General features: G+C 49.8%; 1 long non-coding RNA gene across 1 annotated transcript in view; it reads left to right on the top strand.

Annotated features, from left to right (window-relative positions):
• LOC119468173 overlaps window positions 1-11599 on the top strand; it is a 26416-nt gene that overhangs the window by 4720 nt on the left and 10097 nt on the right. Inside the window, exon 2 of the long non-coding RNA XR_005196814.1 lies at window positions 10927-11157. This is a non-coding gene — a long non-coding RNA (uncharacterized LOC119468173). The remainder of the gene's footprint in view (window positions 1-10926; window positions 11158-11599) is intronic.

Below are 11599 nucleotides of genomic sequence, written 5' to 3'. Positions count from 1 at the left end.
TTTTTTGAGACAGTCTTGCTCTGTCGCCCAGACTGGAGTGCAGTGATGCGATCTCAGCTCACTGCAACCTTCGCCCTTGCAGGTTCAAGCAATTCTCCTGCCTCAGTCTTCTGAGTAGTTGGGATTATAGGCGTGTGTCACCATGCCCGGGTAATTTTTGTATTTTTAGTAGAGACAGGGTCTCACCATGTTGCCCAGGCTGGTCTTGAACTCCCGGCCTCAAGCAATCCTCTTGCCTCAGCCGCCCGAAGCACGGGGATTAAGTGTGAACCACCACGCCAGGCAATATTCAGCCTCTGCACCATCACAGCCCACCTCAGTAGCCAGAACTGACTGTGGCATTGAGGCTGTTTTGACAATTACCAGGCCCATCAAGGGGAATTTGGGACGTATAGGTTGGCTTCATTGCTATGTGTAGTCTTTCTGCTTCTTGCAAAAGCCTAGGAGTGCAGAGAGCTCAGAACCACTGATCACAGTGGGTGTTTATGAGTCTGTCTGTTTATGAGTTTATGATCAGTGGGTCCCTGTGACCCGTGAAGGGAGGGAAGCTTTACTGAGCACCCCTTACGTATCATGTCCTATGCCGGGCCCTTCTGCAAAGGTGATGTCATGCACTCTCCCCAACTATTCAGCAAGCAGGAATCGGTTTCTCTAAAAGGAATAAAGCACTTGACACACGCCACAGCACGAACAAGCCTCAACAACGTTACGCTTCGTGAAGGAAGCCAGGCACAAATGGCCACACAGTGCATGGTTCATTTATAGACAGTTTCCAGAACAGACAAATCCACAGGGTCAAGAAGCAGACTTAGGCCTGGGCACGGTGGCTCACGCCTGTAATCCCAGCACGTGGGAGGCTTAGGAGGGCAGATCACCTGAGGTCAGGAATTCCAAAACTAGCCTGGCCAACATGGTAAAACCCCGTATCTACACAAATACAAAAATTAGCTAGGCATGGTGGCGGGTGCCTGTAATTCCAGCTACTCCATCTCTACTGAACATAAACATAAAATTAATGGGCATGGTAATGTGCATCTGTGGTCTCAGCTACTTGGGAGGCTGAAGTGGGAGGATCACTTGAGCCCAGAAAGTCAAGGCTGCTGTGAGCCATGATTGCACCATTGCACTCCAGCCTGGGTGACACAGCTAGACCCTATCTCAAAAAACAAAAAGAAACTGGACATTGACTCAGAGAAGCAGACACACACTGCCCCTGCAGAGGAGATGAGGCCAGGGCCAGGAGGGGGACTCTGGACTGTGGGCAGGCTTCACTGCTGGGCTACAGATCTTTCTCTTTTTTTTTCTAGAAGGAGTTTTGCTATTGTTGCCAAGGCTGGAGTGCAATGTCACAGCCTTGGCTCGTTGCAACCTCCGCCCCCTGGGCTCAAGCAATTCTCCTGTCTCAGCCTCCCAAGTAGCTGGGATTACAGATGCGTCCCACCATGCCTTGGTAATTTTTGTATTTTTAGTAGAGACGGGGTTTCGCCATGTTGGCCAGGCTGGTCTCCAACTCCTGACCTCAGGTGATCCACCCGCTTCAGCCTCCCAAAGTTCTGGGATTATACGTGTGAGCCACTGCATCTGGCCTCTTTTTCCTTTTTTTTTTTAGACAGGGTGTTGCTCCATCACCTAGGCTGGAATACAGTGACACAATCATAGCTCACTGCAGCCTCCACCTCCCAGGCTCAAGCAACCCTCCCACCTCAGCCCCCGGGGTAGCAGAGACTACAGGTGCTTGCCACCACACCTGGCTCATTTAAAAAATATTTTTATAGAGATAAGGTCTTGCTATGTCACCCAGGCTGGCCTCAAACTCCTGGGCTCAAGCGATCCTCCCACTTCAGCCTCCCAATGGGATTACAGGCATGAACCACAGTGGCCGGCCAAGATCTTCTTCCTCGCTAGCAGACCTGAAGCTGAGGCCTGGGAGACTCCATGCCCCAGAGACTCCAGCTTTTACACTGGTCTCATCACTGCCTTTGCTGTGCCCCCAGCTGGGTGTGAGAATCTTGTGGCCTTGCCATGTGCCTGTAGGGTTGCCGTTGGCAGTGACCTGCACACTATGGTTGCAAAGGCACTTGGATAAATAGCAGCACAGACATAGAAATGATTCCAATTGGAGCATTCCACAAGACACAGATTATCTTTAGTACCTAGTTATCTGGAAAAACAACGAACCACTTATTTTTTCTGAACTTTGATAGTCCAAGTCGAGGGTGGGGCAGGGCAGGATTTAAGAAGCATCTGCTGCTACGGTTTTTGGAGAAAAAAAGATTAAAAGCAACCAATTGAAAATTACAGATATTTTCTCATAAGAGCAAAACCTAGGGTTGTCTAATGTAAAATTCATATTTTTTTCCCAAAGGAAATTAATGAATCCTATTAAAAAAAAAAAAGAAAAAAAAACAAATCCAGTTTATAAGGATCCAGGGAGAGATTCATCTAGAAAGGAAATTAAACTTTTTCTTGGGGAGCATTTAAAGATGGCTTGGAGCCAGGCGTGGTGGCTCTTGAATGTAATCCCAGCACTTTGGGAGGCCAGGGTGGGAGAATCGCTTGAGCCCAGGAGTTGGAGACCAGTCTGGGCAATACAGTAAGACCCCATCTCTACAAAAAAGTTTAAAAATTAGTTGAGTGGCAGCTCACACCTATAGTTCCAGCTACTCAGGAGGCTGAGGCAGGAGGATTGCTTGAACCCAGAAGGTCAAGGCTGCAGTGATCTATAATGGTGCCACTGCACTCCAGCCTGGATGACAGGGTGAGACCCTGTCTCAAAAAAAAATTAAAACAAAGACCAGTGGCGTTTCTTGCTGGGCATAGTCTCAGTTTCGCCAGTGCTGTGATTGCTGTGTTGCCCAGGGATGCTCTGAGCTTTGCAGGTTTTTTTGTTTTTGTTTTTGTTTTTGTTTTGGAGTCTGTCTCTGTCTTGTAGGCTGGAGTGCAGTGGTGCGATCTCAGCTCACTGCAACCTCTGCCCCCCAGGTTCAAGCAATTCTTCTGCCTCAGCCTCTGGAGTAGCTGGGATTACAGGCAGGCACCCTCCACCATACCCTGCTAATTTTTGTATTTTTAGTAGAGATGGGGTTTCACCTTGTTGGCCAGGCTGGTCTTGAACTCCTGATCTCAGGTGATCCTCCTGCCTTGGCCTCCCAAAGTGCTGGGATTACAGGCGTGAGCCACGGAGCCCAGCCAGGCTTTGGAGTTTTATGTGAACTGGAGTATTTCATTTAACACCACACAGTAAACAAAGAAAACCCACTGCTGCTGGGCCCCTTTCCATCATGGCGCAGAATAGAGAGTTTAGCACGTCACTTTGTTTTCCGCTGAACTTAGTTAAGTTCCAGTCTTACAATCTCCCTAGCTTGAGGCTTTCTGTCTTTGTTGCAAATATTGAAAACTGCCACCTCACCTCTTGCACTATTTGCTTAGTTCTTTAAGAAATGAAACCTTAATCCATGTACAATTTCTAAAAGCCTTTACTTCAATATTTTAAGAAGTTATTTCCCCTGGCAAAGAAGCCGCCCAGTGGCCGGGTGAGGAGCCTGATGACAAAGCTCATTAGCCTGAGTGGAAGCTCATTCATTATTGCTGCGTTTTTGCTCTTCCAGGAGAGAATGGAGTGTGTCATGGTCTCTGGGTGAACGTTTGTGGAACTGATTGAATTAAACAAGGCGTGCAAAGCAAGTGGTTCGTGAGGTGGTGTGGGGGTGTAGGGATGGGGAAAGACCCAGGAGGCAGGACACAGCCCAAGCCCTGCCTCGTCCCCACCTCTAACTTGCTGACGACCTTGGATGATTCCCTTATGGTCTTGGGTCTGTTTTTTCATCTGTAAAATGGCAAGATTGGCAATGTGGCCTCCAGGTCTGTGCTTCTGTGATTGTTGTGTTTCCTGGGGGGTTCCTATCTGCTCCTAAGACTCTCGAACTGGGGTGGGGACGGGGACCAAGAAGGAAGGGGTGGCCTGGTGGTCCTGCCTGTGGGAGGTAGAGACAGACCTGGAGTTGATTTTGTACAAGCAAAGAGGGAGTGTGGAGGGGTGGGAAGGTGAGAAGGGCCTCACTTCCTGAAGGTCCTGTCTGTGTCTGTGGGTGAGTGTAGAGACCTGACTGAATGGCGGGCCGGAACAGGCAGACCGGACACAGCACGAGGGCTTTCTGAACACTGGAACTTTCCAAGACCTTCCACGCACGGCATATGGGGAGAGCCCTGCCCCAGACGGACTGAGCCCTGGGCATGTGTGGCTTGCATCAGATATTCTGCATTTGGGAGGCTGCACTCAGACTATGAAAGGCTTTTGCAAATCTAAATGGCTGTCATTCTGTAAGCAATGGTAGAACTGGTAACCACAGGGGATACTGCTAAAGGCGGCTCTGACATCTAACAGAAAACAAAATGCAAATTCAGACTAAAGACAAGGCTGGGCATGGTGGCCCACGCCTGTAGACCTAGCTACTAGGGAGGCCGAGTTGGGAGGGTCACTTGAGGCCAGGAATTTGAGGCCATGCTGGCCTCAAACTAGACCCCATTTCTACAAAAAATAAGTAAATTACCTGGGCGTGGTGTGGTGCACCTGTAGTCCCAGCTACTTGGGAGGCTGAGGCAGGAGAATTGCTTGAGCCCAGGGGTTCGAGGGTGCAGCAAGCTATGATCATGCCACTGCACTCCAGCCTGGGTGATAAGAAAGTAAAGAAATAGGCCAAGGCAGGCAGATCATAAGGTCAGGAGTTCGAGACCAACTTGGCTAACATGGTGAAACCCTGTCTCTACTAAAAATACAAAAAATTAGCTGGGCGTGGTGGCACATGCCTGTGATCCCAGCTACTCAGGAGGCTGAGGTAGGAAAATCGCTTGAAGCTGGGAGGCGGAAGTTGCAGTGAGCTGAGATCATGCCACTGCACTCCAGCCTGGGCAACAGAAACACCACCTAAAAAAAAAAAAAAAGGAATAAAAGGGTGGCTATCCCGTAGGCAGAGCTGCCCTGGGTGCTGCTGACCAGCTATTTTTAGGGTTATTTCTTGATCATATGTTATACAAGGGCTGGATTATTCATGAGATTTTTGGGAAAGAGGGGAGGAATTCCCAGAACTGAGGTTTCCTTCCCTTTTTAGACCATGTAGGGTAACTTTTGGACGTTGCCATGGCATTTGTAAGCTGTCACGGCACTGGTGGAAGTGTCTTTCACGAGCAGTGAGGATGATCAGAGGTCGCTTTCCCGCCGTCTTGGATTTGGTGGGTTTTGGCTGGCTTCTTAACTGCATTCTGTGTTATCACCAGGGTCTTTGTTACCTGTGTCTTCTGAAACCAGTCCTGCTGACCTCCTAACTGAGTCACGTGGTGTGTAGCCTTTCCTGATTGGCTTCTTCCACTTAGGATACTGATTCAACCATGTTGTTGGCCACATCAGTAATTTATCTCTCTCTCTCTCTTTTTTTTTTTTTTTTTTTTTTTTTTTTTTTTTTTTTTTTTTGCTGAGTAGTATTCCATTGTTTGGATGCACCACAATTTCTTTGTCCATTCTCCTACTGAAGACATTTGGGTTGTATCCAGCTTGGACCACTGTGAATAAAGCTCCCATTGACCTCCATATACACGTGTTTGTGAGAACATAAATGTTCACTTCTCTTGGGAAATACTTGAGAATGGGGTTACTAAGTAGCATGGTAAGTACTTGTTTAATTCTAAAAGCTTCCAAGCTGCTCTCCAATGTGTGTGCACCACTGTGCATTCCCTCCAGCATTGCAAGCACATCTCAGTTGCTCTCTATGCCTGCCGAACAGACATCCATCCATCCGCCCATCCATCCACCCGCTTACCCATCCATCCATCCATCCATCCACTCATCCATCCATCTGCTCATCCACTAATCCACCCACTCATTTATCCATCTATCCACCCACCTATCCATCTGCTCATCCACCCACCCACCCACCCATTCATCTGCTCATCCACCCACCCACCCACCCATTCATCTGCTCATCCACCCATCCACCCACCCATTCATCCATCCATCCATCCATCCACCCACCCACCCATTCATCCATCCATCCACCCACCCATTCATGCATTCACTCATCCACTCATTCATCCATTCACCCACCCATGTGTTCACTCGCCTATCCATCCACCTACTCATGAATTCACTCATCCATCCATCCATGCATTCACTCATCTATCCATCCACCCACCCATTCCATTCACTCATCCATCCACGCACCCAATCGTGCATTCACTCATCCACTCATTCACCCATTCACCCACCCATGCATTCACTCACCCATCCATCCACCCACTCATAAATTCACTCATCCATTCATCCATTCATTCACTCATCCATCCATCCACCCACCCATTCATCCATCCATCCATCCATCCATCCATCCAACCACCCATCTATCCACTCATTCATCCACCCACCCATCCGTTCATCCATTCATCCACCAACCCATTCATCTGCCCACTCATCCATTTGCACATCTGTCCACCTGTTCATCCATTCATGAATTCACTCATCCATCCATCCATCCATCCATCCATCCATCCATGCATTCACCCTTCCATCCATCTACCCACCCATCCACCCACTCATCCACCCATCCAACCACCCATCCATCCACCCATCCACCCATCCATCCACTCATCCATCCATCCATCCATCCATCCATCCATCCGTTCATCCATCCACCCACCCAGGAATTCACTCATCCATCCAGCCACACATGAATTCACTCATCCATCCATCCACTCATTCACCCACCCATCCATCTGCTGATCCATCCATCCATAAGAGAAATGTTTGCTTGGTCATTCACTCGATGAGCATTTTCTGCTGGAAGCTGGTCCAAGGACCCCCCACTACCTCCATAAGATGGGCAATAAGCAAAGGGCTGCAGGTCAAGGCAGAGCCAGGAAAAGCAGAAATGACGCTACTGCCAACAAGTGGGAAAGGAAATCATTTCAAAGGGATTTGAAAGGAAGGAGAAAATGCTCCCCTAGGAAGACAGCTGTGAAAAAGAAGGAGAGGAGCCCATAAGCAAAGAGCTCCTGGAAATACAGGACCTCCCTCCTGGTTGAGAAGGCCCTCAGTGATGCTGTGTCACCAAGCTCAACTGGGGTGGTGGGGCAGAATTAGGTGGGACTTGTGCTTCCATGTCCACACATATTCTATATGAATTTTTTATAGTTGACGTTTTTGTTGTTTTTTTTGTTTTGTTTTCAACAGAGTCTCACTCTGTTGCCCCGTCTGGAGTGCAGTGGCACGAGCTCTGCTGACTGCAGCCTCGACCTCTCAGGCTCAAGAAATCTTCCCACCTCAGACTCCCAAAGTGTTGGGATTATAGGTGTGAGCCACTGCACCCGGCTATAGCTAACGTTTTACTTTTACAACCACGAAAGAAATCAAAAGGGAAAAGAAGGAAAAATACTTGCAGTAGGTGTAGCCAGGGAGGCTGGCATTTCACAGAAGCACCCACGAACCCCAGGTGCACGAGTCCCGGGAGGGGATTTGAGTCGGGTCTGGCAGGGATGAGGGTGGTAAGGATGAGCACCTGGATTGCCTCCAGCCACTGGGAAGCCGGGTCGGGAGTGCATGTGTTGCCAGAAAGCACCTCTAGGGGGCAGCAGAGGCCACAGAACCCTCCGGTGAGGCACTGTGACTGGGCTGGGGCTGGGTCTAGGGTGGGTGGAGGGATGGAGGTGTCTTATTCTCCTCACTCCCTGCTTGGAGGAGGGAGGTCCTCCTCCTCCTCTTCTGAGAAATTCTGCATGTTCCTGGGAGGCCGGGAGCCAGTGCATCCCTCTCCCTGTCTCTGTCTCTCTGTCTCTGTCCCTCGCTGTCTGTCTCTGTCTGTCTGTTGCTGTCTCTCTTGGTCTCTGTCTCTCTCGGTCGTCTCTGTCAGTCTGTCTGTTTCTCTTTGTCTGTCTGACTGTCTCGGTCTGTCTGTTTCTGTCTTGGTCTTTCTCTTCTCTTTCTCTACCTGCCTCTCTGTCTGTGTGCTTGCTTTCTGTCTCCATCTCTCTCCTCCCTTTTCTGTCTGTGCCGGTCTCCTTCTGTCTCCCATGGTCTGGCTCTGTCTTCTGTCTGTCTGTCTGTCTATCTGTCTGTCTCTGCATCTCTGTCTGTGTCTGTCCCTGTCTTTCTCTTGGTCTATCTCTGTCTTTCTCTCATTTCTCTCTTGGTCTGTCTGTCTCTCTTTCTCAGCCTATCTGTCGGTCTGTGTCTATGTCTGTCTCTCTTTTTCTTGGTCTGTCTGACTATCTCTGTCTCTTTCTCAGCCTGTCTGTCTGTCTGTCTGTCTGTGTGTCTCTCTCTGTCTCTTTCTCTCTGTCTCTTTCTGGCTGTCTGCCTGTCTCCTTCGGTCTCTCATGGTCTGTCTGTCTCTGTCTTCTGTCTCTTTGTCTATCTCTGTCTCTCTCGTTTCTGTCTCTCTTGGTCTGTCTCTTTCTCTGCCATTCCTGCCTGTCTGTGTGTCTCTCTTTCTCTCATGGTCTGTCTCTATCTGTTTCTGTGTCTGTCTGTCTGCCTGTTTCTTTCTGTCTTCCTTGGTCTGTCCGTCTGTCTCTATCTCTGTCTTTGTCTCCCTTTCTCTCTCTCTCTTTCTCTGTCTATCATCTCTTATCTGGATCCCTCTCTCCCCATCCAGTCACCTGATGACAAAGCACTTTGTCTTTGGAAGGTGTTGGCATCTGTAATTGACGTCACAGGCACCTGCTGAGCCTGACCCCGTGCTGGCTCTGCAGAGGTAGCCAGGAGACAGTCCCAGCCCGCAGTCCTTTGGGGAGACGGCAGGGTGCACGCAGGTAGAGGGTTATAAATCAGACAAGGGCATGAATTCCAGAATTGGACCTGGGGAGAGAAATGCTGGAATAGACTGTCAAGGCAGTAACAGAAGCACAGAGCATGTGTGTGCTGGTGCTGGGTCCTCTGCATTTGCTGTTATTGGGCCTCAGCCTCAGCTCTGACCTTCCTGGTAGCCCTAGAGAAAAGGGGAACAAGATCGGGCAGCCAGGTTCCTGACTCACTGTCCTGGGCAAGGAACCTACTGGCTGCTCAGCAAAAGCGACACACTCTGAGCTGCTCACAGCCCTGCAGCTCTCTCCAGGGCCTCCCAGCGTCAGGGCAGTGTGTGGGCACTCTCTGTCTGGCATATATGTGACAGGCTCACTCTCTTCCCCTGGAACATAGCTGCGAAGGACAGAGCCATAGGATGGGAGTGGCCCAGGGACCCCGCATTCCCCAGAGCCAGGTCTAGGGAGCTAAGAACAGGGCTCCTGGCTAGGCTTGTGTTTTGTTTTCTTCTATTTTTAACTTAAACAATGATATAAATGCTGAGTGTGGGGGGGGGCTCATGCCTAGAATCTCAACACTTTGGGAGGCTATGGTGGGCAGATTGTTTGAGCCTAGGAGATCAAGACCAGCCTGGGCAGCATAGCAAGACCCTGTCTCTACAACAAGTAAAAAAAAAATTAGCCTGGTGTGGTGGCCCGGTAGGCCCAGCTACTCTGGAGGCTGAGGCATAAGAATCGCTTGGGCCCAGGAGGTGGAGGCTGCACTCAGCCATCATTATACCACTGCACTCCAGCCTGGGTGACAGAGCCAGACTCTGTCTCTTGAAACAACAAAAATAAAAAAGGAGGTATATTTTGCATACAGTAAAATGCACCCCTTTGGTGTTTTGTTCTATGAATTTTGACAAATGCTGACCATCTTACAGATATGATCATGATCGAGACCAGCCTGGCCAACATGGTGAAGCCCCGTCTCTACTAAAAATACAAAAATTAGTTGGTTATGGTGGCAGGTGCCTGTAATCCCAGCTACTTGGGAGGATGAGGCAGAAGAATCACTTGAACCTGGGAAGTGGAGGTTGCAGTGAGCCGAGATTGCACCACTGCACTCCAGCCTGGGCGACAGAGCAAGACTCCATCTCAGTAAAAAAAAAAAAAGACCCAAACCAACACCGACCTCCCCGAATTCCCTTACCAGCCTTTGCTGTCAGCCCTGCGCCCACTAAGCCCTGAGCCACTCCCTGCCTTGTCTCCAGAATGTCACCCACCTGAGATTGTACATCAGGTACCAGCTGGGCTTTGATGAGGGTGAGCTGTACACGTGTGTTACGAGCACATATGTGTAAGCATGTGCAGATGTGAGCATGAAAACCTGTGCATGCATGGAGGCTTGCATGTTCGTGGAGGGGCTGTGAGACCTGAGGACTTGCCACTGTGTGGCTGGGACCAGCTCTGTCCCTCTCTCTCTGGCCCCTCTGTGCCCACCTGGTCACTGCGTTCACCTACCCATGCAGTCTCAGCTCCTCCCTCAGTCTCCCTGCTTCTGCCTCAGTTCCCGAGGGAAGCCCACCCCGTTGTCTGTCTTCCTGACTGTCTCTCTTGGTCCATAGCCAAACTCTTTTTATCTTAGTTTTTCTTAAAGACAGATTCTCTGTCTCCCAGGCTGGGGTGCAGTGGCACGATCTCAGCTCACTGCAACCTCTGCTTCTCAGGTTCAAGCGATTCTTTTGCCTCAGTCAGCCTCCTGAGTAGCTGGGATTACAGGCGTGCACCACCACACCTGGCTAATTTTTGTATTTTTAGTAGACACAGCATTTTGCTATGTTCGAGACCAGGCTGGTCTTGAACTCCTGACCTCAAGTGATCTGCCTGTGTCAGCCTCTCAAAGTGCAGGGATTACAGGCATGAGCCACCATGCCTGTCCTATTTTAATTTTTGATTGTAGTAAAATGCACATCCCAGAAAATCACCATGATAACCACGTTCCAATGCAGAGGCCAGTGGCATTAAACACAGTCATGCTGTTGTGCACCCCTCAGCACTTGTCTCCAGAACTCTTTCATGTCCCGTGAAACTCTCACGCTCCATCCCCCCCGACCCTGCACTCCCCGGCACCCACCGTTCTGTTTTCTGCCTCTGCAGATTCTAGTGCTATAGAAACCCCATGTGTGTGTAAGCATACGGTACCGGCCCTTTCATGACTGGCTGATTTCATGGAACCTGATGCCATTGAGGTCCATCTACGCTGCGGCAGGTGTCAGACGCCCCTTCCTCTGTTTAGCTGAACAGTTTCCGGATGTATGGATGGAGCGCTTCGTGCCCATTCACTCACCTGTTGGTGGACACGTGGGCAGCTCTGATCTCTCAGCTCCTGTGAGTAATGCCTCTGGGAATGTGGGTGGGCACCTGCCTCTCTCAGATCCTGCTTTCAATCCTTTTGGGTGGGGGCCGGGCATGGTGGCACACGCCTGTAATCCCAGCACATTGGGAGGCCAAGGGGGTGAGGATCACTTGAGGCCAGGAGTTTGAGACTAGCCTGGCCAACATGGCGAAACCCTGTCTCTACTAAAAATACACACACACACAAAAATAGCCGGGCATGGTGGCGGGCACCTGTCATCCCAGCTACTAGGGAGGGTGAGGCAGGAGGATCTCTTGAACCGGGAAGGCAGTGAGCCAATATCACACCATTGCACTCCAGCTGGGGAAACAGAGTGAGGCTCTGTCTCAAAAACAAGAAGAAGAAGTTAATCCTTTTTTTTTTTTTCCCATTTATTTATTTTATTGCATTTTAGGTTTTGGGGTACATGTGAAG

Source organism: Cebus imitator, unplaced genomic scaffold (assembly GCF_001604975.1).
Source record: "Cebus imitator isolate Cc_AM_T3 unplaced genomic scaffold, Cebus_imitator-1.0 Scaffold388, whole genome shotgun sequence".
Taxonomy (NCBI): Eukaryota; Metazoa; Chordata; class Mammalia; order Primates; family Cebidae; genus Cebus; species Cebus imitator.
The sequence above is the reverse complement of the archived record's forward strand: the minus strand, read 5'-3'. Positions and strand labels throughout refer to the sequence as shown.